This window comes from Theropithecus gelada, chromosome 16 (genome assembly GCF_003255815.1).
Source record: "Theropithecus gelada isolate Dixy chromosome 16, Tgel_1.0, whole genome shotgun sequence".
NCBI lineage: Eukaryota > Metazoa > Chordata > Mammalia > Primates > Cercopithecidae > Theropithecus > Theropithecus gelada.
In genome coordinates, this window is record NC_037684.1 from 19,893,138 (window position 1) to 19,918,677 (window position 25,540).

Here is a 25,540-nt window from a genome sequence, read left to right on the forward strand (position 1 = left end):
GCATGGAAATTTTTTTCATTTGTTTGTGTCCTCTTTTATTTCCTTGAGCAGTGGTTTCTAGTTCTCCTTAAAGAGGTCCTTCATTTCCCTTGTAAGTTGTATTCGTATGGATTTTATTCTCTTTGTAGCAGTTGTAAATGGGAGGAGTTCACTCATGATTTGGCTCTCTGCTTGTCTATTATTGGTGTATGGGAATACTTGTGATTTTTGCATATTGATTTTGTATCCTGAGACGTTTCTGAAGTTGCTTATCAGCTTAAGGATTTTTTGGGCTGAGACAATGGGGTTTTCTAAATATACAATTATGTCATCAGCAAACAGAGACAATTTGACTTCCTCTCTTCCTATTTGAACACCATTTATTTCTTTCTCTTGCTTGATTGCCCTGGCCAGAACTTCCAATACTACGTTGAATAGTAGTGGTGAGAGAGAGCATCCTCTCTGGAAAGCTTCCAGCTTTTGCCCATTCAGTATGATATTGGCTATGGGTTTGTCATAAATAGCTCTTATTTTTTTGAGATATGTTTCATCAATACCTAGTTTATTAAGAGTTTTTAGAATGAAGGGGTGTTGAATTTTATCGAAGGCCTTTTCTGCATCTATGGAGATAATCATGTGGTTTTTGTCATTGGTTCTGCTTATGTAATGGATTACTTTTATTGATTTGCGTAGGTTGAACCAGCCTTGCATCCCAGCAGTGAAGCTCACTTGATTGTGGTGGATAAGTTTTTTGATGTGCTGCTGGGTTCAGTTTTCCAGTATTTTATTGAGAAATTTCACATCAATTTTTATCAGGGATATTGGCCTGAAATTTTCTTTTTCTGTTGTGTCTCTGCCTGGTTTTGCTCTCAACATGATGCTGGCCTCATAAATCGTGTTAGGAAGGATTCTCTTTTTCTCTATTGTTTGGAATAATTTCAGAAGGAATGGTACCAGCTCCTCTCTGTACCCCTGGCTGAATTGGTGTGAATCTGTCTGGTCCTGGATTTTTTTTTTTTTTTTTTTTGGTTGGTAGGCTATTAATTACTGCCTTAATTTCAGAACTTGTTATTGGTCTTTTGGGGGATCCAACTACTTCCTGGTTTAGTCTTCGGAGGGCATATATGTCCAGGAATTAATCATTTCTTCTAGATTTTCTAGTTCATTTGTTTGAGGTGTTTATAGTATTATCTGATGGTAGTTTGTATTTCTGTGAGATCAGTGGTGATATACTCTTTATCATTTTCTATTGTGTCTACTTGATTCTTCTCTCTCTTCTTCTTTATTAGTCTAGCTAGTGGTGTATCTGTTTTGTTAATCTTTTCAAAAAATCAGTTCTTGGATTCATTGATTTTTTTAAGGGTTTTTCACGTCTCTATCTCCTTCAGTTCTGCTCTGATCTTAGTTATTTATTGTATTCTGTTAGCTTTTGAATTTATTGACTCTTGTTTCTTTAGTTCTTTTAATTGTGATGTCAGGGTGTTGATTTTAGATCTTTCCCACTTTCTCATGTGGGCATTTAGTGCTATAAATTTCCCTCTAAACAATGCTTTAGCTGTGTCTCAGAGAATCTGGTACATTGTCTTTGTTCTAATTGGTTTCAAAGAACTTCTTTATTTCTGCATTAATTTTGTTGTTTACTCAGTAGTCATTTGTGGCAGGTTGTTCAATTTCCATGTAATTTTGTGGTTTTGAGTAAGTTTCCCTAATCCTGAGTTCCAATTTTATTGCACAGTGGTCTGAGAGACTGTTTGTTATGATTTCTGTTCTTTTGCTGAGGAGTGGTTTACTTCCAGTTATGTGGTCGCTTTTAGAATATTGCTATATGGCACTGAGAAGAATATATATTCTGTTGATTTAAGTTGGAGAGTTCTGTAGATGTCTATGAGGTCTGCTTGGTCCAGAGCTAAGTTCAAGTCCTGAGTATCCTTGTCAAATTTCTGTCTTGTTGATCTGTCTAATATTGACAGTTGGGTGTTCAAGTCTCCCAGTATTATTGTGTGGGAGTCTAAGTCTCTTTGTAGGTCTCGAAGAACTTGTTTTATAAATCTGGGTGCTTGTGTATTGGGTGCCTATATATTTAGGATAGTTAGTCTTCTTGTTGCATTGATCCCTTTACCATTATGTAATGCCCTTCTTTGTCTTTTTTGATCTATGTTGGTTTAAAGTCTGTTTTATCAGAGACTAGAATTGCAGGCCCTGCTTTTTTTTGCTTTCCATTTGCTTGGTAAATATTTCTCTACCCCTTTATTTTAAGCCTGTGTGTGTCTTTGCATATAAGATGGGGCTCCTGAATACAGCACACCAATGTATCTTGACTCTATATCCAGTATGCCAGCCTGTTTCTTTTAATTGGGGCATTTAGCCCATTCACATTTAAGGTTAATATTATTATATGTTAATTTGATCTCGTCATCATGATGCTAGCTGATTATTTTGCACATTACTTGATGTAATTTTTCATAGTGTCATAGGTCTTTATATTTTGGTGTTTTTGCAGTGGCTGATACCAGTTTTTCCTTTCCATTCTTAGTGCTTACTTCAGGAGCTCCTATAAGGCAGGCCTGGTGGTGACAAAATCTCACAGCATTTGCTTGTCTGTAAAGGTTTTTATTTCTCCTTCACTTATGAAGCTTAATTTGACTGGATATGAAATTCTGGGTTGAAAATTTTTTTAAGAGTGTTGAATATTGGCTCCCGACTCTCTTCTGGTTTGTAGGGTTTCTGTGGAGAGATTTGCTGTTAGTCTGATGGGCTTCCCTTTGTAGGTAACCTGACCTTTCTCTTTTGCTGCCCTTAACATTTTTTCCCTCATTTCAACCTTGGAGAATCTGATAATTATGTGTCTTTGAGTTGCAAGTCTCAAGGAGTATCTTAGTGGTGTTCTCTGTATTTCCTGAATTTGAATGTTGGCCTGTCTTGCTAGGTTGGGGAAGTTCTCCTGGATAATATTCTGAAGAGCGTTTTTCCAACTTGGTTCCATTCTCCCCATCATTTCAGGTACACCAATCAATCATAGGTTTGGTCTTTTCACATAGTCCTATTTTTCTTGGAGGCTTTGTTCATTCCTTTTCATTCTTTTTTCTCTAATTTGTTTTCATACCTTATTTCACTAAGCTGATCTTCAATCTCTGATAACCTTTCTTCTGCTTGATCAATTGGGCTATTGATACTTGTGTATGCTTTACAAAGTTCTCGTGCTGTGTTTTTCAGCTCTGTCAGGTCATTTATATTCCTCTTTAAAGTGGTTGTTCTAGTTAGCATTTCCTATAACATTTTATCAAGGTTCTTAGCTTCCTTTCATTGGGTTAGAACATGCTCCTTTAGCTCAGAGGAGTTTGTTATTACCCACCTTCTGAATCTTACTTCTGTCAATTGGTCATTCTCATTCTCTATCCAGTTTTGTGTCCTTGTTAGAGAGGAGTTGCGATCATTTGGAGGAGAAGAAACATTCTGGGGTTTTTTGGAATTTTCAGCATTTTTGAGCTGTTTGTTTCTCATCTTCGCGGATTTATCTGATACCAGTTTTTGATACCTTTGATCTGATACCTTTGATCTTTGGGACTGATGACTTTTGAATGGGGTTTTAGTGTGGGGGTTCTTGTTGATGTTGATGTTGTTGTTTTCTATTTATTTTTTTCTTCTATCAGACCCCTCTTCTGCAGGTCTGCTGCAATTTGCTGGAGGTCCACTCCAGACCCTCTTCACCCAGGTATCACCTGTGGAGGCTATAGAATAGCAAAGATTGCTGCCTGCTCCTTCCTCTGGAAGCTTCATCCCAGAGGGGCACCAGTCAGTTGCCAGCCAGAGCTCTCCTGTATGAGGTGTCTGTCAACCCCTGTTGAGTGGTCTCTCCCAGTCAGGAGGCACAGGGATCAGGGACCCACTTGAGGAGGCAGTCTGTTTATTAGCAGTGCTGGTACTCAGGGCTGGGAGAATCTATCTTGACAGGATCAGCTGCTCTTTACAGAGCTGGCAGGCAGGAACAATTAAATTCGCTGAAGCTGTGTGAACAGCTGCCCCTTTCCCCAGGTGCCCTCTCTCGGGGAGATGGAAGTTTATCTGTAAACCTCTGACTGGGGCTGTTATCTTTCTTTAGAGATGCCCTGTCCAGTGAGGAGGAATCTAGAAAAGCAGTCTGACCACAGCTGCTTTGCTGTGCTGTGGTGAATTCTGCCCAGTCCAAACCTTCCATCCTCCTTAGCACTGTTAGGGGAAAACCACCTAATAAAGCCTCATAATGGTGAATGTCCCTTCTCCCACCAAGCTTGGTCATCCCTGGTGGATTTCAGACTGCTGAGCTGTCTGCGAGAATTTCAAGTCAGTGGTTCCTAGCTTCCTGGGCTCTGTGGGAGTGGGACCTGCTGAGCAAGACCCCAACAGTGGCCCAGTTTTGTGCTTGAAACCCAGAACCCTAGTGGTGTAGGCCCACGAGAGAATCTCCTCATCTGCAGGTTGCAAAAACTGTGGAAAAAGCATAGTAACCCAACTGGGTACTTCACGGCTTCCCTTGCCTGGGGGAGGGAGGTCCCCTGGCTTCTTGCACTTCCCGGGTAAAGCCATGCCCCACCCTGCTTCTGCTCACCCTCTGTGGGTTGGACCCACTTCCTAACCAGTCCCAGTGAGATGAACTGGGTACCTCAGTTGGAAATGCAGAAATCATTCACCTTCTGCGATGGTCTCTCTGGGAACTGCAGACCTATTAGCTCCTGAATAGGAGCTGTTCCTATTCAGTGATCTTGGCTCCTCCCATCCGCATGTCTTTTTTTTTTTTTTTTTTTTTTTTAAATGTTGACCAAGTGATTCTATTTTGCACTTCTGAAGCAGATCAATTAACAAACATGATAAAAATTAGAACCAAATTATAGCATTCAGATCTCTCTTGTTCAATAGCAAAATGATGAGTCATCTGAGTTACAGAAGACCATGAAATAGGATGGTCAGTAATCCATACACGAAGTTTCAGTAACTGTAGGGAATGGAACAGAAGGATGTCCCTGTTGGAAGACAAAGTAGGCTGATATTTACATGAAACTATAAAAACCCTATACAACTAAGAATCTATAAAAATTGGCATAAAAGAACAACCAAAAATCAGATAATACTTTTCTCATCTGCCCTTGGACACCTGAAATATATTTTCTAGAGGAAATCCAGTTTTATTCCATAATTAGAAATAAGGCTTAAATTTCTCTTCCAGCTATTAAGGAGTAAGGAAATAAACTTACTCTTTCTGTTCTGCAATTAGAAAACTAGGCAAATATATGAAACAATTGTCTTCAGACATAGAACAACAGACATTTTAAGAGATAGGTCCCTGAGAGGGAGGACATAAGAAGGTGGGGTCTGTGATTGTCCTAACCTACTACCTGGAGTTTTCTGGGCACAGCACAGGGAGGGGGAAGACTTTATAGCTTGGTGGCCTTGCTGGACTAAGAAAACAAAATTTGGAGTTGGAGGAGGCCAAAGAAACAGAGTTTGTAGGTGAAATAACCAGATAAAAAGTGCTAGAGATGCCCAGAGGGAAAGACAGAGGGGAGACAGAGAGAGAGAGAGAGAATTGGAGATCCATGGAGGGTTCCCCTTGAGGCTTTGTCTGAATACCAATGTACACGTGTGAGTGGAACAGTCCCAGAGCTCACACAGAGAAGGGAATAGTTCCTATTCTCATCATCCAAAGTGGAAAGAGCTTCTAATCCTAATATATGGAATGTCAGACAGAGTTCTCATAAGGATATTGCTTAGTGATACGGTTAAATTAGCCACGGACTAAGAACTGCTCTGGAGCTGCTCTAACGGAGCTGAAAACAATCCTCCAAATGATCCAGCAGATTGGAAATAATTGCATTCCAGAAAGGAAAACGGTACGTGCACGCGCACACACACACATATATACACAAGCAAATATGTATATATTTATACATATACGCTATAACTATATATATTTTAAACTCAGCACCCAAAATGTAAAATTCACAATATGTGCATTCAACCAAAAGTTACCAGCATTAAAAGAAGTAAAAAAGTATAATTCATAAACAAAAGAAAATTCCATCAATGGAAACAGATCCAGAAATGACACAGTTAATAGAATTAGCAAGTAAAGCCATTAAAATAACTGCCAAATTAGTAATTCAATTCTAGTAGGCCTTAACACAGTCTAAAAATAAAGTTGTAGGTTACAACAACTGTAGACTTCATAAAGCTGCCAGCATCAATAGGGCAAGAAATATCAAGGTGGATAAGAGAAACTGACCCTAACCCAGAAAATATAGAGGATATCAGGCCTGAGTATGCTTACTCTTTCTAGTGCCATACAGTCAAAAAACCACATCCTTCTTCTTTCTTCATTGGAAGATGGGAATGGGGAGGCCACTGGAGAGATTTATATCTCAAAGACTGAATACTACCCAATAGGGACTACTACAGTTTTGGATCTGATGAAACATTAAATTCTATTAGATACTTACTACCTTCCTTAATCCAACTCAAGCTACTTAGTGCATGGGGGTTATAAGAATGACCAGCTTAGTTATAGACAATAAAGGAGCTGTATTTTCTGGGCACATTCTGGTTATTTTGTGACTCTGGCAGCAGAAGCCACTCTGTTTCTCTTTAATATTATCAACTTTGTTCAGATCATTTCTTTGCTTTGATGTTTTGTTACTGGAACCTCTTTGAAATTTTTTCCACTTTGTTTCAGATTAATTTATATTCCCCTCAGATGTACAGTTGTAAGATTGAGTATTGCTCTCTATTCACTTTCTTGTAACTTCAGTGTGTCACGGGAGGCCATGTTGTTAAGGGGAAGAAAGAACCAGAGGTGGACCCTGATATTTTGTGAAACATTCTATACCTCAGTTCAGTCTTTGTCACTCTGCAGTTGTGGGTTTACTTTACTTCAGGAGGCAGGAATAGTTGGGCTTCTATAGCTTATCACTTCAAAAGGGTTTCTAGAAAAATGGTGGGCATTTGTTTTTCCTATTTCTTGTATTCCTTTGAAATTGATGGCCAGTACTTTGTATTCTCATAGTTTTTTTATTATTATTATTTGGACTGTGGGAAACTTGATTAGAATCTCCTGTTTCTTTCTTTGGTTATCACTTTCCTAAATTAATGGCATAAGGCTGAATTCCTTTTCTTGTTTCATGGCTACTAGTAAATAACTTTGCTGAATTTAACTATTTTTATTTATTTTTAAATATAATTATTAAGCTTTATCCTTATATCTTTACCTACAATCCATATTCTGCCATCTTTAATTAAATATAAGAAAACTAAGAGTTCTTCTAGTATATTTTTCACACAATCCAAATTTGTGTGTGTGATAGGTGTTCATGTGTATCCAACATCTGCTTTAACACATCACATGCCTATCTGCTCTTTGCTGGATAAAACAGAACATCAGAAATTTTTTTTTCAAATATTGAGATTGATGTGTACCCCTCAAACCTTCCTACACTGTTGATCTGGCAGCGAGAATTTCAAGCCAGTGGTTATTAGCTTTTCTATACTAGTCTTATTTTTATACCTTGTGGTTACACAGTGAGTCGACTCCAATTTCCAAAAGATCTATTTTTCATTTATTTAAAAATTAGATAGGTATAGTTACTTTTAAAAATAAATATAAGAATACAACTATATGCTTTCCGCAGGAAACTTACTTTAGATTGAAGGACACGAACAGTTTGAAAGTGAAAAGATAGACGGGGTGAGCTGGGCATGGGGAGATGCTGGTCAAAGGGTACAAAACTGTAGTTATGTAGGATATATGATGAATAAGTCTCTAGAGATCCAATGTACAGCATGATGACTAGTTAATACTATTGCATTGCGTAATGGACATCTGCCAAGAGTAGATTTCAGGAGCTCTTATCACATACACGACTTAAAGAAAAAGAAAGATAACAATATGAGGGGATGGATATGTTAATTTGCTTGACCATAGTAATCATTTCACAATGCATATGTATATTAAAATATCATGCTGTACACCTTAAATATGTATGAAAAATACTTAGAAATAAACTTAACTAAGAAGGCAAAAACCTTATACATCAAAACTGTAAAATATTACTGAAAAAAATGAAAGAAGACACAAATAAATGAAAACATAACCTATGTTCATAGTTTGGAAAACATAATACTGTTAAAACACCATTACTACCCAAGGTGATTTACAGATTCAATGCAATCCTTATCAAAATTCCAATGGCTTTTTTTTCAGGAAATGAAAAATCCATCCTAAAATTCATATGGAATCTCAAAGGACCCTGAATAGCCAAAACAGTCTTGAAAAAGAACAAACATATAGGTCTCACACATTCTAATTTCAAAGCTTACTACCAAGCTGTGATCATACAAATACTGTTTTACTGGCATTAAAAAGAGACATAAAGACCAATGGAACAGAATAATTAACCCAGAAATAAACCCTTGTGTATATGGCTAAATAATTTTTAACAGCAGTGCTAAGACCAGTCACTGAAGAATGGACAAAGACATATTGTTGGTGCAACTGCATATACACATGAAGAAAAAGGAAGAGAAAGAGAAGGGCAGAAGAAAGGTGAGGGAGGAGTAAGAGAAGAAAAAAGAGGAGGAAGAAGATGGTGGTGGCGGCTCTTACCTTATACCTTATTTTAAAAAATACTCAAAATTAATCAAAGACCTAAACTGAATAAAACAAGGGAAAACTTCATAACATTGAATTGGGCAACTAGTTTTTAAAATATGATACCAAAGGTACAGTTGACTAAAAACAAAATAGACAACTCGAACTTCCTCAAAATTAAAACCATTTGTGTATCAAAGGGCAGTGCCACTAGAGTGAAAAGTTAACCCATGGAACTGTGGAAAATATTTGCAAATTGTACATCTGATAAGGAACTGATATTCAGAATATATAAAGAATTCCTATAATTCAACAACAAATAAACTAACAACCCAACTTAAAAATGGGCAAAGAACTTGAAAAGACATTTGTTTTAAAAAATATGCAAATGTCCAATAAGTACATGAAAAGATGCTTAACATTACTAATAATTAGGAACTCCAACTGAAGCACAATGACATAGGACTTCACACCCATTAGGATTACTATTATCAAAAAATTAAAATAACAGGCGCTTGTGTGGATGTGAAGAAACTGCAGTGCTTGTGTGTTGTTGGTGGGAATGGAAAATGTTATGGCACTTCATCAAAAAATTAGAGATAAAATTATCATATGATACAGTTCCACTTCTGAGTGCATACCCAAAATAACTGAAAGCAGAACTCAAACAGATATTTACACACCCATGTTTATGGAGCATTATTCACAATAGCCAAAAAGTGGGGGCACCCCACATGTCCATCAATGGATGAATGGATACATAAAATATGGTATGTACATAGAATGGAATATTATTCAGCCTTAAAAAGGCAGGAAATTGTTACATATGCTTCAACTGGGCTCAATATTGAAGATTTTATGCCAAGTGAAATAAATCAGTAACCAACAGAAAAATATTGTATGATTATACTTGTATTAGGTACCTAGAATAGTCAAATTCATAGAGACAAAAAGTAGAATGGTGACTTCCAGGGTCCGGGGATACAAATGAATGGAGAGTTAGTGTTCAATGGGTACAGGATTTCAGTTGAAGAAGATAAAAGAGGTGTAGATATGAACGTTGATGATGGTTGCAAAACAATGTGAATTTATTTAATGCAATTGAACTGTACACTTAAAAATGGTAGAAATAGTAAATTTCATGTTTTGTATGCTTTACCACAATTTTTGTAAAACAGTGGTAAGAAAATCTATGTAACTGGGCATGTTTCCTTTTCTACCCCAGGTTTGACTTGAAATCTAGTTGGATTATTAAAAATAAAATTTATTTCAAGGATCTTGATGAGTTAACTTTTTAGCAACTTTTAAGATCCTTCTACTTTGGTTTGATTTCTAATTGTCACATTTTGTATAATCTTTTGTTAGATCCTCCCATGACCATTGTTATAAGTTACATTATAAATCCAAAATAAGCACAAAATATTGTTTACTTTTTTTTATTTCATAAGAATGTGCAGAGCAGTTCTTCAGTGCTAACTTCATTCATATTGTTAGTCATAGAAAATTTTTTGAGTCACAGTAAGTTGATTTAATTTTATATAAAGCTTCCCAAATTTCAAAAAATGAGAAAGGAAAAACATTCCCTCCTCTTTCAACTAATAAAACCACTGTATATATCTGTTCACACTTTCTTTTATCAATGCAATGTACATTGCCATAATCACACTTTTTAAAATAAATATCTTATTTTTTGTCATTTACCATTATTTCACAGATAGTTTTCTGTACTTTTATTAAGCTTTTTAGTTTACTATCATCTATAGTAAATCCGCATTTATTTCTGCCATGTAGAATTATTACAATTTTCCTAATTCTGCCCTTAATTTTAGACATGCTGTCTGTTAGACATAATGTTAAATATTTATGCCTTAGAGAAGGCTTTTTGTTTATACTGGATTGCCTTAAGATAGATTTTCCGAGTGAAAATATTTGGTTACCATGTGAAATGTTTACTGGCCTCTGATAGCTATCAAAGTGCCTTCTAAAACAGTTATGAAGTCAGACATTTTACCCACATGTTAAAGATGGGATGGAACAAGAATGGGCATACCAGCTCAAGATGCTGCAAAGTACTCTGAGTGGGATCTGATAACAGGAAATCCTCTGCCATTGACATATTTGCAATATAAAATCATGTCAGAGCCAGGCAGAAGTCTATTCATTTAAACAACAACTGAAAGTCATTCTCTCATTACTTTTGTCATTTCTTTTTCTATCAACAAACATTAGCCGAAAAAGTACTGTGCTATGGGGCTATAGCAATAAACCAGACAGAACACTGTCTTAAAGGAATTTACATTATGCAAAAAAAAAAAAAAAATTCACAATTAACTATGTAGACAGTGTTCCTGGCTATAAGGAAAGTGTTGAAGTATTGGCATGGGATTTCTGAGGCAAGAATGAATCCTTATAGCTGGCAGAAAATGGAAAAGTTGTCCTGAAACAATATTCTCAATGGGCCCTCAGAAGGGATAGGATTGGACATTGGGAAAAAGAGTGGACAAAGATTCTGGGCTGGCAAAACTGGAGAGCAAAATCAAACCAAGAAGGTAAGGAAATTCAAGGCATACATGAAGGATTGAGAGTAGACATTATGGGAGTTTTGTAAAGTGTGATTGAAAAAGTGGTTGGAACCTATTTCATTAAGTCTCTTAAGTGCTAAAGAGTTTACATTTTATGCAAGACACAATGCATGCCTGATACTCAGGATTGGGGAGAGAGACCTAATAAAGCCTATGATTCTGGAAGTCACTTAGTGACCTGTTGTGTATGCAGGTGTATGAAGTTAGAATAGTCCTGTAGGTATTTTCACCCTTAGGACAAGAGGGGTTCTTTTGCCAGGTCCCACAGTTTAGAAAGCCACCGCCTGTCTCCAAAAAATGTATTAAAGATCTGGACATCTTTATCACTTAAATGCAGAATCTACTGTTGACAGAAAGGGACCTGTAAATGTTACTGTTAGTTCTTTTTTTTTTTTTGAGACGGAATCTCGCTCTGTTGCCCAGGCTGGAGTGCAGTGGCCGGATCTCAGCTCACTGCAAGCTCCACCTCCCGGGTTTAGGTCATTCTCCTGCCTCAGCCTCCCGAGTAGCTGGGACTACAGGCGCCCGCCACCTCACCCGGCTAGTTTTTTGTATTTTTTTTTAGTAGAGACAGGGTTTCACCGTGTTAGCCAGGATGCTCTCGATCTCCTGACCTCGTGATCCACCCGTCTCGGCCTCCCAAAGTGCTGGGATTACAGGCTTGAGCCACCGCGCCCGGCCCGTTACTGTTAGTTCTTATGATAAATACCTTTCCAGACCTCAGGAAAACATGTATTTATCCCTTGCCTTGTGTCATCAAAACCAAAAGTGATTGGTTTGGAATACTGTAAAGATTTTTAATCCGGGCCACTACTATTACCAGAGATTGCATCACTTTTGAGTTTGAAAAGGATCTGAGCAGAAATGCTTATGTAAGAAAAAAGACAAGCAACTTGTCAAATTTGTCCTCTCACATTGCCTGTCTAGTTTTACACTTCTTTTCATGCTTTGATGCATGGCTCCAGAAATATATAAAACTAAATGTAGTATTAGCAACAGTTTTACATAGTGGCTGAGGCAGATTTTGCAGTATTACATATTTCAAATTACTTTTAAATTTGTATATAGGCAGGTATAGACATAGTGTGTAACATGTGATACTGATTATATTTAATTATTGTTATCCACAGTATTTCTGTTCCATAAAGTAGCCTTCAGCACTGAACAAGCCAATGCTGAATAATGGGTCCTAGGCAAATCTGAGGTAAGGTCCTCAAGAGCCTCTGGTCACAGAATTTTCATCAACTAATCAATATATAGCCTTGTTTTATGTGCTTTTGTTTAAACACACCTTATTTAATGTATATTCTCAGTTCATTAACATTAAACTTATGGCTCAATGCACTGTAACTCATGCCTGAACAAAGCTAATCTGATACACGTATTTTCTCCTGATAGGAGCTAAGAAGGCCCATGTCGGCCTTCTTGTGTTTGGGCACTCTAGAGAGCACTCAACATTACATTTGGGGGTGGGCCATTTTAAATAGCAAAAAATCACCAACTAAAAGTACAAAATGCAAAAAATGTGGTACTACATAGATCTCCAAAAGGATTCTTATTTACATACGAGGGCTTTAACAAGAAGGCAGAGCTTTGCTTTTTTTGAGTTCAGTTGGAAACTTGCACCTTAGGAAGCTCGCTTTTTTGTATATAGGCAAGTCTGGGAATGACCGCAAAAGCAGTGTTGATTTCAGGGCAACAGACAGATTTTAGCAAGTAGTAGAATTTGCAAACAAGGAATCTTCAAATAATGAGGATTGACTATATTTATATTCACAACTAGATGGAAATTGAGGGCTATGATTGTCAATGGTTCAGTCTAGAAAACTAAATTTTTAATTTTTTTAAGTAAATACAAATTTTAGCTTAATTAACATAATTTAAGACACTGGTATTTATTGGTGGTTTGTGTTATAATAGAATTAAGATATAAAATATGTATCTCATGTTATAATTTATATTTTGTCTTTTAATTTTAATACATTTGAATATTTAGATAAAATACTTTTTAGAAGGTGTATACGAAAAATTATGAAAATACCTTGTTTTTCTTCATTTATTTTATGTATTTATTTATTTGTAAAATCTCTATAACATAGTGGATACTCATTTCTCCATACTATTCCAATTTTAGGGCATTTTTGTGCCCCTTAAGTCATATTTTAATAAAATATATAATTAAATATGTACGCTTTGAATATAATTACTTTTTAAAAAAATTCTTATCTAACACTGAGAATGTGTTTAGTCTGAGATCAAGATTAAAATAAATAAAATCACTCAAACACACACAAAAGATGGGCCCAGAAAAAAGATTTAAAGAACTGAAGATAAATTCTTACTATTGTTAAGGTGGACATATTTAATATATTTCACTTAATAATTTGTTTGCACGATCTGTAACATTTGTTGGTGCAAAAGTAATCACAGTTTTTGCATTGTTGGTGTTTGCTATTTGATATTGAAATACATTCTTAAATAAATGTGGCTATGCCTATCATTTTAATGGGCATTTCTTGACTTATGTTTTTTTGCTAATGACATTACTTGCTATTTATTTTATGCTTATTTTAGACTATTGAAACGATGTTGGACAAAAAGCAAATTCGAGCAATTTTCTTTTTTTCTTTCTTTCTTTCTTTTTTTTTTTTTTTTATTTGAGATAGAGTCTAGCTCTGTCACTAGGCTGGAGTACAGTGGCTCAATCTCGGCTCACTGCATCTCCATCTCCCTAGTTCAAGCGATTCTCCTGCCTTAGCCTCCCGAGTAGCTGGGATTACAGGTGCCACCATGACCAGCTAATTTTTGTATTTTTAATAGAGATGGGGTTTCGCCACGTTGGTCAGGATGGTCTTGATCTCCTGACCTCGTGATCCACCCGCCTCGGCCTCCCAAAGTGCTGGGATTACAGGCGTGAGCCACCATGCCCAGCTGCAATTTTCTTATTCGAGTTCAAAATGGGTCGTAAAGCAGCAGAGACAACTTGCAACATCAACAATGCATTGGCCCAGGAACTGCTAATGAACGTACAGTGCAGTGGTGGTTCAAGAAGTTTTGTAAAGGAGACAAGAGCCTTGAAGATGAGCAGCATAGTGGCCAACCATCAGAATTTGACAACAACCAGTTGAGAGCAATCATGTAAGCTGAGCTTCTTACAACGACATGAGAAGTTACCAAAGAACTCAACATCAAGCATTCTACGGTCATTTGGCATGTGGAGCAAATTGGAAAGGTGAAAAAGCTTAATAAATGGGTGCCTTGTGAGCTGAGTGAAAAATTTTAAAAATTGCTGTTTTGAAGTATTGTCTTTTCTTATTCTATGCAACAATGAACCATTTCTTGATTGGATTGTGATGTGAAATGAAAAGTGGATTTTTTATGACAACCAGCAATGACCAGCTCAGTGGTTGAGTTGAGAAGCTCCAGAACACTTCCCAAAGCCAAACTTGCACCAAAAAGGTCATGGTCACTGTTTGGTGGTCTGCTGCTGTTCTCATCCACTACAGCTCTCTGAATCCTGGCAAAACCATTACATCTGAGAAATATGCTCAGCAAATCGACGAGATGCACCAAAAACTGCAATGCTTGCAGACGGCATTGGTCAACAGAAATGGCCCAATTCTTCTCCACAACAACGCCCGACTGCACACCACAGAACCAACATTTCAAAAGTTGAATAAATTGGGCGATGAAGTTTTGCCTCATCTGTTATATTCACCTGACCTCTCACCAACCGGCTACCACTTCTTCAAGCATCTCGGCAATGCTTTGCAGGGAAAACACTTCCACAACCATCAGGATGCAGAAAATGCTTTCCAAGAGTTCCTTGAATCCTGAAGTACAGATTTTCACACTACAGAAATACACAAATTTATTACTCATTGGCAAAAATGTGTTGATTTTAATGGTTCCTATTTGGATTCATAAAGATGTGTCTGAGCCTAGTTCATGGTCTGAAACCACAATTACTTTTGCACTAATCTAATAGATGTAAGGTATGTGGGTCTCCACTGGTACTCTTGTTTTGAGCCCCACAGAAGTTAACGGTGGATCTTCAGCTAGGAGAGTGGTGGTGATGGTAAACAGAATAGGAGCATTCTGAATATTCACTGGTGGCTGGCACTCCCATGTACACTGACTGCTCTGCCTGACTTGTGTGGGGACCATACAAGTGGGGACAGATGAAAATCAGGAAAGTCAACTTCTGTGGAGGGAAGCTTCAAAAAAAAAAAAAAAAAAAAGGAAGATTTGGAGGGGACGGAGAGAAGAGAGTTGAGAGAAGCTCATAAAACTGTGGAAATTAATTATAAATTTAAATGCCTCATTATTGGGATTAAAAAGGAGACAAGTTCAGAAGCTCTACTCCAATTGTGAGGGTTTATTATTTATGATGCTCTGTTTCGATTAGGAGTGCAGTGGCACAGAGCTCGTTTTTATCAAATGCTAATGAGTAATAATTGCTATCATAAGTAACACTACTCTTCATAATGACACAGCAGAATACATCTTTATCACATCTATTTAGGATATTAGTGAACAGAATATAATGAGAAACAATTTTATGGTGAGACAATAACATATAAACCTTTCAAGTGAGCTATCACAATACTGATAGAAATAAAACAGTATAAATAACGGTAAAGACATTGCAGGCAGATACATGCAAGATCGAAAATACTAAGAATGTCATTTATTAATCTGAGTAATTTATTCCAACTTTGCAAGACTCAGTTTCTTCATCTGGAAAAATGGTGGTAAAAATTAAGATGTTGCAATGCTGTGAGAATCAAGTTAGGTGATGTACATAAAGCACTTGTTATAGTGCCAAGAGTAGAACGCTCAATAAATTGAGGCTCTATTAATAGTAGTGTTATTACTTTGTTAAAATAAAAATTCATTCATGTCACTCTTTTGCTCAAAAGCTTCTAAGGGTGCCCATCTCTCAAAGAGTAAATGCCAAAGTCCTAAGGATGGCCTAGGAGGTCATTTACACTCTGGCTGTCCTCTCCCCCTCATCCTTCTATTCTCTGATGGCATTTGGGGTCATCTCGTTGCATTCTTTCCTCACTCACTTCTCTGGTCACACAGGTCTCCTTGCGGTTTCTCAACAAGGTCAGACACACTCCTAGAGCAAGGCATCTGCACTTGCTACTTCTATCCTGAAATAGTCTTCTCTTCTAGACCCACAGTTCATGCTCCTTAACTTTCTTTAGCTATTTACTCACATGTCCTCTTCTCGATGAGATCTTTCAAGACCACTCTATTTAAAATTGCAGTCTTCCTCCTAAAAAGTCTCTATTTCTATTGCTTGCATTATTTTTCTCAATATTTCTTTTTTTTTTTAAATTTATTTATTATTATTATACTTTAAGTTGTTGGGTACATGTGCATAACGTGCAGGTTTGTTACATATGTATACTTGTGCCATGTTGGTGTGCTGCACCCATCAACTCGTCATTTACATCAGGTATAACTCCCAATGCAATCCCTCCCCCCTCCCCCCTCCCCATGATAGGCCCCGGTGTGTGATGTTCCCCTTCCTGAGTCCAAGTGATCTCATTGTTCAGTTCCCACCTATGAGTGAGAACATGCGGTGTTTGGTTTTCTGTTCTTGTGATAGTTTGCTAAGAATGATGGTTTCCAGCTGCATCCATGTCCCTACAAAGGACACAAACTCATCCTTTTTTATGGCTGCATAGTATTCCATGGTGTATATGTGCCACATTTTCTTAATCCAATCTGTCACTGATGGACATTTGGGGTGATTCCAAGTCTTTGCTATTGTGAATAGTGCTGCAATAAACATACGTGTGCATGTGTCTTTATAGCAGCATAATTTATAATCCTTTGGGTATATACCCAGTAATGGGATGGCTGGGTCATATGGTACATCTAGTTCTAGATCCTTGAGGAATCGCCATACTATTTTCCATAATGGTTGAACTAGTTTACAATCCCACCAACAGTGTAAAAGTGTTCCTATTTCTCCACATCCTCTCCAGCACCTGTGGTTTCCTGACTTTTTAATGATCGCCATTCTAACTGGTGTGAGATGGTATCTCATTGTGGTTTTGATTTGCATTTCTCTGATGGCCAGTGATGATGAGCATTTTTTCATGTGTCTGTTGGCTGTATGCATGTCTTCTTTTGAGAAATGTCTGTTCATATCCTTTGCCCACTTTTTGATGGGGTTGTTTGTTTTTTTCTTGTAAATTTGTTTCTGTGACTCAGCTCTTATAGCATATAGCTTAAACTTCTCTCATGTGCCCCAGTGGGAACAAGACTGGACACCCTGAACCTCATATAAACCTCATTCACAAGCTGTATATGATTCTGTTTTTACTGTCTTGCATTATATTGGCAAAATTTTGGTATATGACGACTTAACTTAAAAAAATAACATTTTGTTTGCCCCTGTCTTGCTTCTTAAACTCAACCCTAATATTTTTTTTTTTACATTTTGGTAGGACATTATTTTACCTTAAAGCTTTAAATTCAGAAGCTGTGAAGGAAACTACTATCTGTTTTCTCAATATTTCTTCTCCAGGTTTTCCCTATAGTAATAGAATTCTTATGTTGGCTCAGGGCTGCCCATGTAAAGAAAACGTGCCCCACTCTTCTTTGCTGGTAGCCATGACCAAGTGACTGAGTTTAAGTTTGGGCCAGAGAAATGTTAGTGAAAGCAGTATGTACAACTTTTTGATTTATGACCTTAGGAGGGAGGTGTCCCTGTGGGTGTGGTCGTCTTGAACTGTGCAGACAAGGGTAACACCCCCAAGATTACTGAGCAAGCATTCTGGATCCTCAACACTATAAAGTTGTCCTAACCACCCTGGGATGCCTTCCAAGGTGGTTAGATTTAAGAATGAAATTGACTTTCATCATGATGAAGCAATTTACTTGGCAGTTTCTTGTTAGAGTAGTGTAGGTTCTATCCTCACAAATACAATAGAACACAATTTTAACAGCAGCTTTGTTCTGAATTATGTTGTCAAGAGTAGTGTCATCACTAAACAAAATAATGTGTGCTGCATTTATTGAGTCCTACCATATGCTAGAACTCTGCTAGGCAATGATCATTTTTAACTTTCAAAGCAATCCTATAAAGTAGGTATTATTCTAGTCTTACAGATGAGGAAGCTGATGCTTTGAGAAGTTATACAGCTAGTCCACGTTTGCTTTATTAACTAATATATCCATGAATTACTTTATCATTTCCAGAGTGTTTCTGGTTACAGAGACCTCTCTTGGCACACTACGTTTCACAGAGCCTCCGAAAGAAGCAATGATGGTGCCGAGACCAAAAGAATAAGAGGAATTTACTTTGTTAATGTGCGAGAAAAATCACATTACCAGTAGGAACATATAACGTGCACAGGCCCCGTTGCAGGAGGGACCATGGTAAGAATGAGTGGTGAAAACAAGGTTAATGTGATTTCATTTCTTTTGGATAAATGGCCAAAAGTGGGATCGTGGATTACATGATAGTTTTGTTTTTAATTTTTTGAGGAATCTTTATATTGTTTTCCATAGCAGAGTCATCATTTTGCATTTCTACCAGCAGTGTAAAAGAGTTATGATTTCTTCACATTGTCACCTATACTTATCTTTTTTATCAAAGCTATTCTAACAAATATAAAGTGATAATGTGTTTTGATTTTCATCTCCCTGATGAATAGTGAAGTCAACCATTTTTTCATATATTTGCTTCCCAATTATATGTCATATTTGGAGAAATGTCTATGCAAGTCCTCAGCCATTTTTTAATTGAAATATTAGGGCCTTTTTGCTACTGAATTGTAGAAGGTCCTTATATATTTTGAAAAACATGTGTGTGTGTGTGTGTGTGTGTGTGTATAAAATGGTTTTCCATCAATGGTCATATGTATGTATATATGCATATATACACACACACACATACACACATATACACATATACATACACGTGCGCACACACTCACACATCCCCCATATAATTCTTTCACGGGCTCAGTGAAAGGTAGCATAATGGAAGAGGGTCTCTGTAATAAGGAACACTCTAGAAATGATAAACAAATTCATAAATTTATTCATAAAGCAAACTTGGACCATGTATACAGTGAAATATTATTCAGCCTTTTAAAAGAAGGAAATCCTGCAATATATGATGAACTGGAAAAACTTTGAGGAAATTATGCTAAGTGAAATAAGCCAAGCACATATAGACAAATACATATAATTCCACTCTTATGAGGTATCTAAAATAGTTGAACTCATAGAAGCAGAGATTAGAGTGTTGGTTGCTAGGGACAGTGGGAAGGAGGAAATGAAAAGTTGCTAATGAAAAGGAAATGAAAAGGTGTAAAGTTTCAGTTATACAAGATGAATAAGTTCTAAGTTCTAGAGGCCTGTTGTACAACATTTTCCTCATAGTCAACAGTACTGTACTTTACACCTTAAAATCTATTAAGAGGTTAGATCTCTAAGTGTTCTTACCACAATACAAATTTTTTTTAGTAAAAGAGGAAATTTCTGTAGCTAGACAAGTATGAGCAAGATTGTGGTGAGAGCTGATATTGGAAAAAGTAAAGACCTGTCTCTACACAGTCCTAGCAGATACAGTAAATAAATGTATCTTTGAGTAACTGAAAAGCTTTAAGAAAGCAGTGGCATTATTTTTGATTTGCTTATTACAATGAGTACTTTAGTATAAGGAGAGCAGAATGGCTTCTAGAGAAAAATAGAATGGCTAGGAGATATCGCATTAAATTAAAACATGATAAAAAAGATGTAATAGCATTTTGGATTAACATAGTCACAATGGATATAAAGAAAAGTAGACAAGTAGAAGGAGATTCAGGAAATCTTTGGGACAATTTGATGATGACCTGGGAGAAATTCCCAGGATCTCTACAGATTTGTGCTTTGGAGCGTCATACTTTAACCTACAAGTAGTTACAGTATAAATAATAAACAATTCTGAAGATGGAGATAGAGGCATAAAAGCATGTGGTAGATGTACTCAGGACTAACTCATTGATTCTTGATTCTGACAGGGTTCAAGAAGAATTTGTTTTTGGGTGTGTGTGTGTGTGTGCGCACGCGTGTGTGTTTGAGATAGGGTCTCCCGCTGTCACCCAGGCTGCAGTAGCACCACATCATAGCTCCCTACAGCCTCAACCTCCCAAGCTCAAGCAATCCTCCCACCTCAGCCCTCATGAGGTAGTTGGAATCATACCCAGCTAATATTTAAGGAAAAATTTTGTAGAGATGCAGGTCTCCCTATGTTGGCCAGGCTGGTCTCTGACTCCTGGGCTCAAAGAATTCTCCTGCCTTGACTCCCCAAAGGGCTGGTATTACAGGCATAAGCCACTATGCCTGGCCTAAGGAGAAATTCTAGAAAGCGTTTGCATTTGAACTGGCCTTTAAAGGCTATAAAAGTTCCATACTAGGCAAGATGAGCAAAATGTCTATCTTAAATGTTCCTTTCTCGTAAACTCTTAGTTTATGAGAAAGCATCTGCCATTTTGTTTGCTCCCTTTTTTGCCCATAGGTCACCATTCTTAGTATCCTGTAATCCTCCTACCTTAACCACTGCTAACCATATCCAAGAGCGTGACTCAAAGGCTGCCTGTAATGGTTTTCCTAGAGTGTCTGGCCAAAAGCATACAAACTGGTCAGGTGCCACAGGTCTGTCTATTTTTGCATAAAGACTGTCTTTATCAATCACACTAACGTAATTAGTCACTCGTGGCTGGAAAATAGAAGCAGGGTAGAAGATAGCTCAATCATTTTAATGTTGGACTTCTAGGGTGAGGAGGACTGGATGCCTTTTTTTTCTTTTTTCTTTTTCTTTTTTTTTTTTTTTTTTTGAGACGGAGTTTCACTCTTGTTGCCCAGCCTGGAGTGCAGTGGTGTGATCTCAGCTCACAGAAACCTCTGCCTCCTGGATTCAAGCGATCCTCCTGTCTCAGCCTCCTGAGTAGCTGGGATTACAGGCACATGCCACCACTGCCGGCTAATTTTTGTAGTTTTAGTAGAGACAGGGTTTCATCATATTGGTCAGGTTAGTCTCGAACTCCTGACCTCAGGTGATCCACACGCCTGGGACTCCCAGATTGCTGGGATTATGGGTGTGAGCCACTGTGCTGTCCTGGATGCCTTTTATTAGGAACCGACCAGATAGGCAGGACTTGAGAAGAGGCCTAGGTCCTAAATAACACTTCACTTCTCCAGGAGGACTGACTGTGTGGTACTTCAGAACTTTTCCCATTTTCTTGCTTTTCTGACTTTGACATATGTCTATTGATTGCAACAGAGTAGCCAAATTAATTCTGAACATACAAATGAAATACTGTTTTAATAATCTCACCTGTTTCCCAGAAAATGCAAGATATTTGAGGCTTTAAAAATTGCGAAAATACTGGTCGCATGCTTTTATTAAGTTGAAACAGTTCAATATTTTCAAATCAAAAATATATAAATGGATTTCAACATTATCATACAGTTTCAGAAATAATTTGCTAATGTGAAAATGCAGAAGTTTGATTTTTTTCCCAAAGAAATATAGAAAATAACTTTTGATGATTACTATACTAGTAACAAGAAACTTCACTATCATAATTTTCAGATTTTTTCCCTATCTACAAATGTATATTGGCAACTTCTGGTAAAACTGTCAAGTCTTAATTTTGAAGCAGACAGGTTACATCATAAGGGATTGATTCTACGTGATAAAAGACACTAGAAGTTAGTATCTTTAAAATAGTTAATAAGGCATTTGAATTTACATTTGAAATAGCTAGTATTATCACTGATTTAAATCACATGAAAATACTAAATGGATTAGAGGGTGCAGATTCCTCCTTTCATTAGTTAAATTATTGAACCTGAGTACACAGAAGGTCCTTTGGAAAAAATTCTTCTCTCAAAATTTTTACCAAAAAAGTAACACTCATTTCCACATAGTCAAATACATCAGATATTCTACTAATTCTGCTGATTTTCCAGTGGAACTGTCATTCCTGGAGTCCTCTACCCTTTGCCTTACACTGGATAGGTTAGCTCCTGTGCAGCTCTTCCTGGGACCGGCTTTGACCTTCATCGTGGGGACTGTCTTTTCCTGTCTTTTATGCAAACCATAAACCTTGCCCTTTACTTCACACCCTACATAAATATTAACTTCAAATGGATCATAGATTTACATGAAAGGATTAAAACCAAAAAGCTTCTAGAATATAACAGTAAAACTTAGTGACTTTGGTAAAGAGTTCTTTAATAGAGCATTAAAAGCATGGACTATAAACAAGAAAATGGATAAATGAAAACTCATTGCAATTTTTAAAATGGTCTTCAAAAGATATAGTTAAGATAATTAAAAGGCAAACCACAGGCTGGGAGAAAGAATTGCAATATATATACACACACATGTATGAGATATATATATGCGCAATATGTATGTGTATACACACAAAGAAATATACCAAGAATATATAAAGAAATGTACAAATAATACATAAAATATATATAATATATATAAAGAATATATAAAGAAAATATGAAAAAGCCTAACTACTAGAAAATATGAAGAAAAATCATTTAAAAATGGAGGGGAACAAAAGATTTGGACACTTAAATGAAGACATACAAGCGACCCAAGAAAAGTTGTCCAATATTATTAGTTATTAGAGAAATGCAAGTTAAAACTGTAATTAGACACTACTACTGGGCCAGTGTTAATTTATTGCTTTTCAGCTGCACATTTGCCCTTCAGCACCAGCTGTGGTATTGGACTGGTTCTCTTAAGCATTCTTTCTTTACAGTGAGCAGAATGCCAACCATTCTCAGTAGACGGCATACACTGCCGGAGGAAGAGGCTTCTCTTGCTGGTTCTAGCTGCTGCACAGTTGCTCAGTGGTGCAGGTGTGTGGCCGACCTGTGCTGCCTGCTCCAGCCTTGTGTTCAGACTTTGTCATCTCTAAGCAGACCTAGAAATGTGTATCAAAATCAGGAATGATGGTAAGGGAGGCTGAGAAAACTACTGGGGTCTGGGAAGAACGGCCCAGAAAAGGAAGAGCTAGGATAACAAATAGTATGTTTGAGAGCAGTGAGAGAAATATCTCATAGATTACCAGATATAAGGGATGCCTGTTCCTAATGGATTCTTGCATCTTTATGGCTATATTTCCAGTGGGCTAAAACTGTTTAAAGATCTTTAGTTAAACAAGATGGTTCAACTAATTTACTCAGATTCTTGAAGCTACCATGTGACAGAAATTGGGTTTGATCCTAGGACTAGTAGGTTCTGAAATCTGCCAACATTACAAAGATATTTAACAAACCATATTTTATAGAATACTTATTTTACTTGATTCCAATAATTAGTCTATTGAGGAGTGTTAGGGTGAGGTTTCATGAGCAAAGTTTGGGAAATTGTGATGAAATACTGTTCTTCATTGAAATATTTTTAGGAATATACTGATTGTTATAGAGGACATATATACAACATATAACAAATACATTTCACCTCCAAAATATTTTCTGAAAAGGAATGTTTTGGGGGACTGTTTTCTGCAGAATATAATTTGGAAAGTATTGCATTACATCTTGTGACCCATTATGATGGCCTTATTAATTCTCCTTTCATGCTGTATAGGCATAGCATTATGTCCTCAAAGCAGTTTCAATAGGAAAGCCACCATTTACTTACTCTGAGAATGGGAGATGTAAATTCTTTCATTTCTGCATGATTTTGTAATACTCCAGCCTCCTATAAACAGGCAGGAGAATCAAGCTAATAATCACTGGGAAAAGAAAATCTACGTGGTTGATGGTTTCTTGAGCATGTGCTAATTGCTCTTTCTTTTGCTGCCTTACTGGATACTTTATAAAATCTATACTGAAAGCTGTAGATTTCTTCTACCATATTGTTGCTTTATTTTTGACAGTTTCAGAGACTTCTAAGGATTTACAGGTCTCCTCCTCCTCCAGTATTTTTTTTTTCTAAATAGAGCCACTTCTTCAGACTCTTCTGAAGGTTCTTCACAGTAGTTACTTAAGCTGGCTTGTCTATTTTCCTCTCGGTAGTTTTCAAGTGCTTAGAGATATAGTTTTAACTTATAAAATCGTTTCAAAAAGTAGTAGGTTTCAAGAGAGTTTGTAGCCCATTGAAGAGAAGTAAGAAGCAGCTCTAGAGAATGTAAACTGTATCCAATATAGAAGGTGATGGTAATATTTTAGCAATTTTGTAAGCTATTTTATTAAATAAATGCATTGGAAACAATTCTGGATATTTTTTAAAAGCATGTAATTTTACCACTTGAATTCAATCATGATTAGTGTCTTAGGGTAATTTTTACCCTCAATGCATTTTTACCCTTATTGCTCTCTGAATTTCCTTGCAGTGTGGCATTCTGCTGCTTCACTTAAGAGCACATAAATATTTTTCCATGGTGTTTCATCTTTCCTATGAACGCAACTTTAATGACTGAAGAATATTCCAGTCGTTTATTTAATTATTCCCTTTTTGAAGTATTTTAAGATTATTTTCTGTTTTTTCTCTGCAAGTACTTCTATAATAAACATATAGTATATAAAAGTTTTCCCCATAGTTTGAACTCTTTATGATAGTTTCTTATAAGTAAGATTACAGGGTCAATGGACATGAACACTTTTATGGCTCTTATGCTTATAATCAAATTGCTTTCTAAAAGGTTGTACCAATTTACAGTGCTATAACTACATATGAAAATCCGTCATTTTAGGGCCATCTTTCTATTTAGGCAATTCTCAATGATGCTAGTTTAATGCATTTCTGTATTTCCAGTTTTTAGTGGCATTATCTGTAATAGGGAATAATTAGGATATTAGTAAACAGATCACGCAATCTGCTTTTGTTTCCCACCAAATCTGTATAGTACATACAGTTGACCCTTGAACATTTCAGGGGTTAGGCACACCAACTCCTCCTGCACTTTTGACTCTCCAAGAACTTACCTAATAATAGATTACTGTTAACTAAAAGCCTTAATGATAACACAAACTGTTGATTAATACATAGTTTGTATGCTATATGTATTATATACTGTATTCTTACAATGAAGTAAGCTAGAGAAAAGAAAATGTTATTAAGAAAATGATAGCTTTTTTTTTTTTTTAACTGGCAAGGTGGCCGAAAAGGAACAGCTCCAGTCTGCAGCTCTCAGCAAGACCAATGCAGAGACAAACCACTGCTCAAGGAAACGAGAGAGGACACAAACAAATGGAAAAACATTCCATGCTCATGGATATTAAGAATCAGTATCTTGAAAAGAGCCATACTGCCCAAAGCAATTTACAGATTCAATGCTATCCCCATCAAGCTACCGTTGACTTTCTTCACAGAACT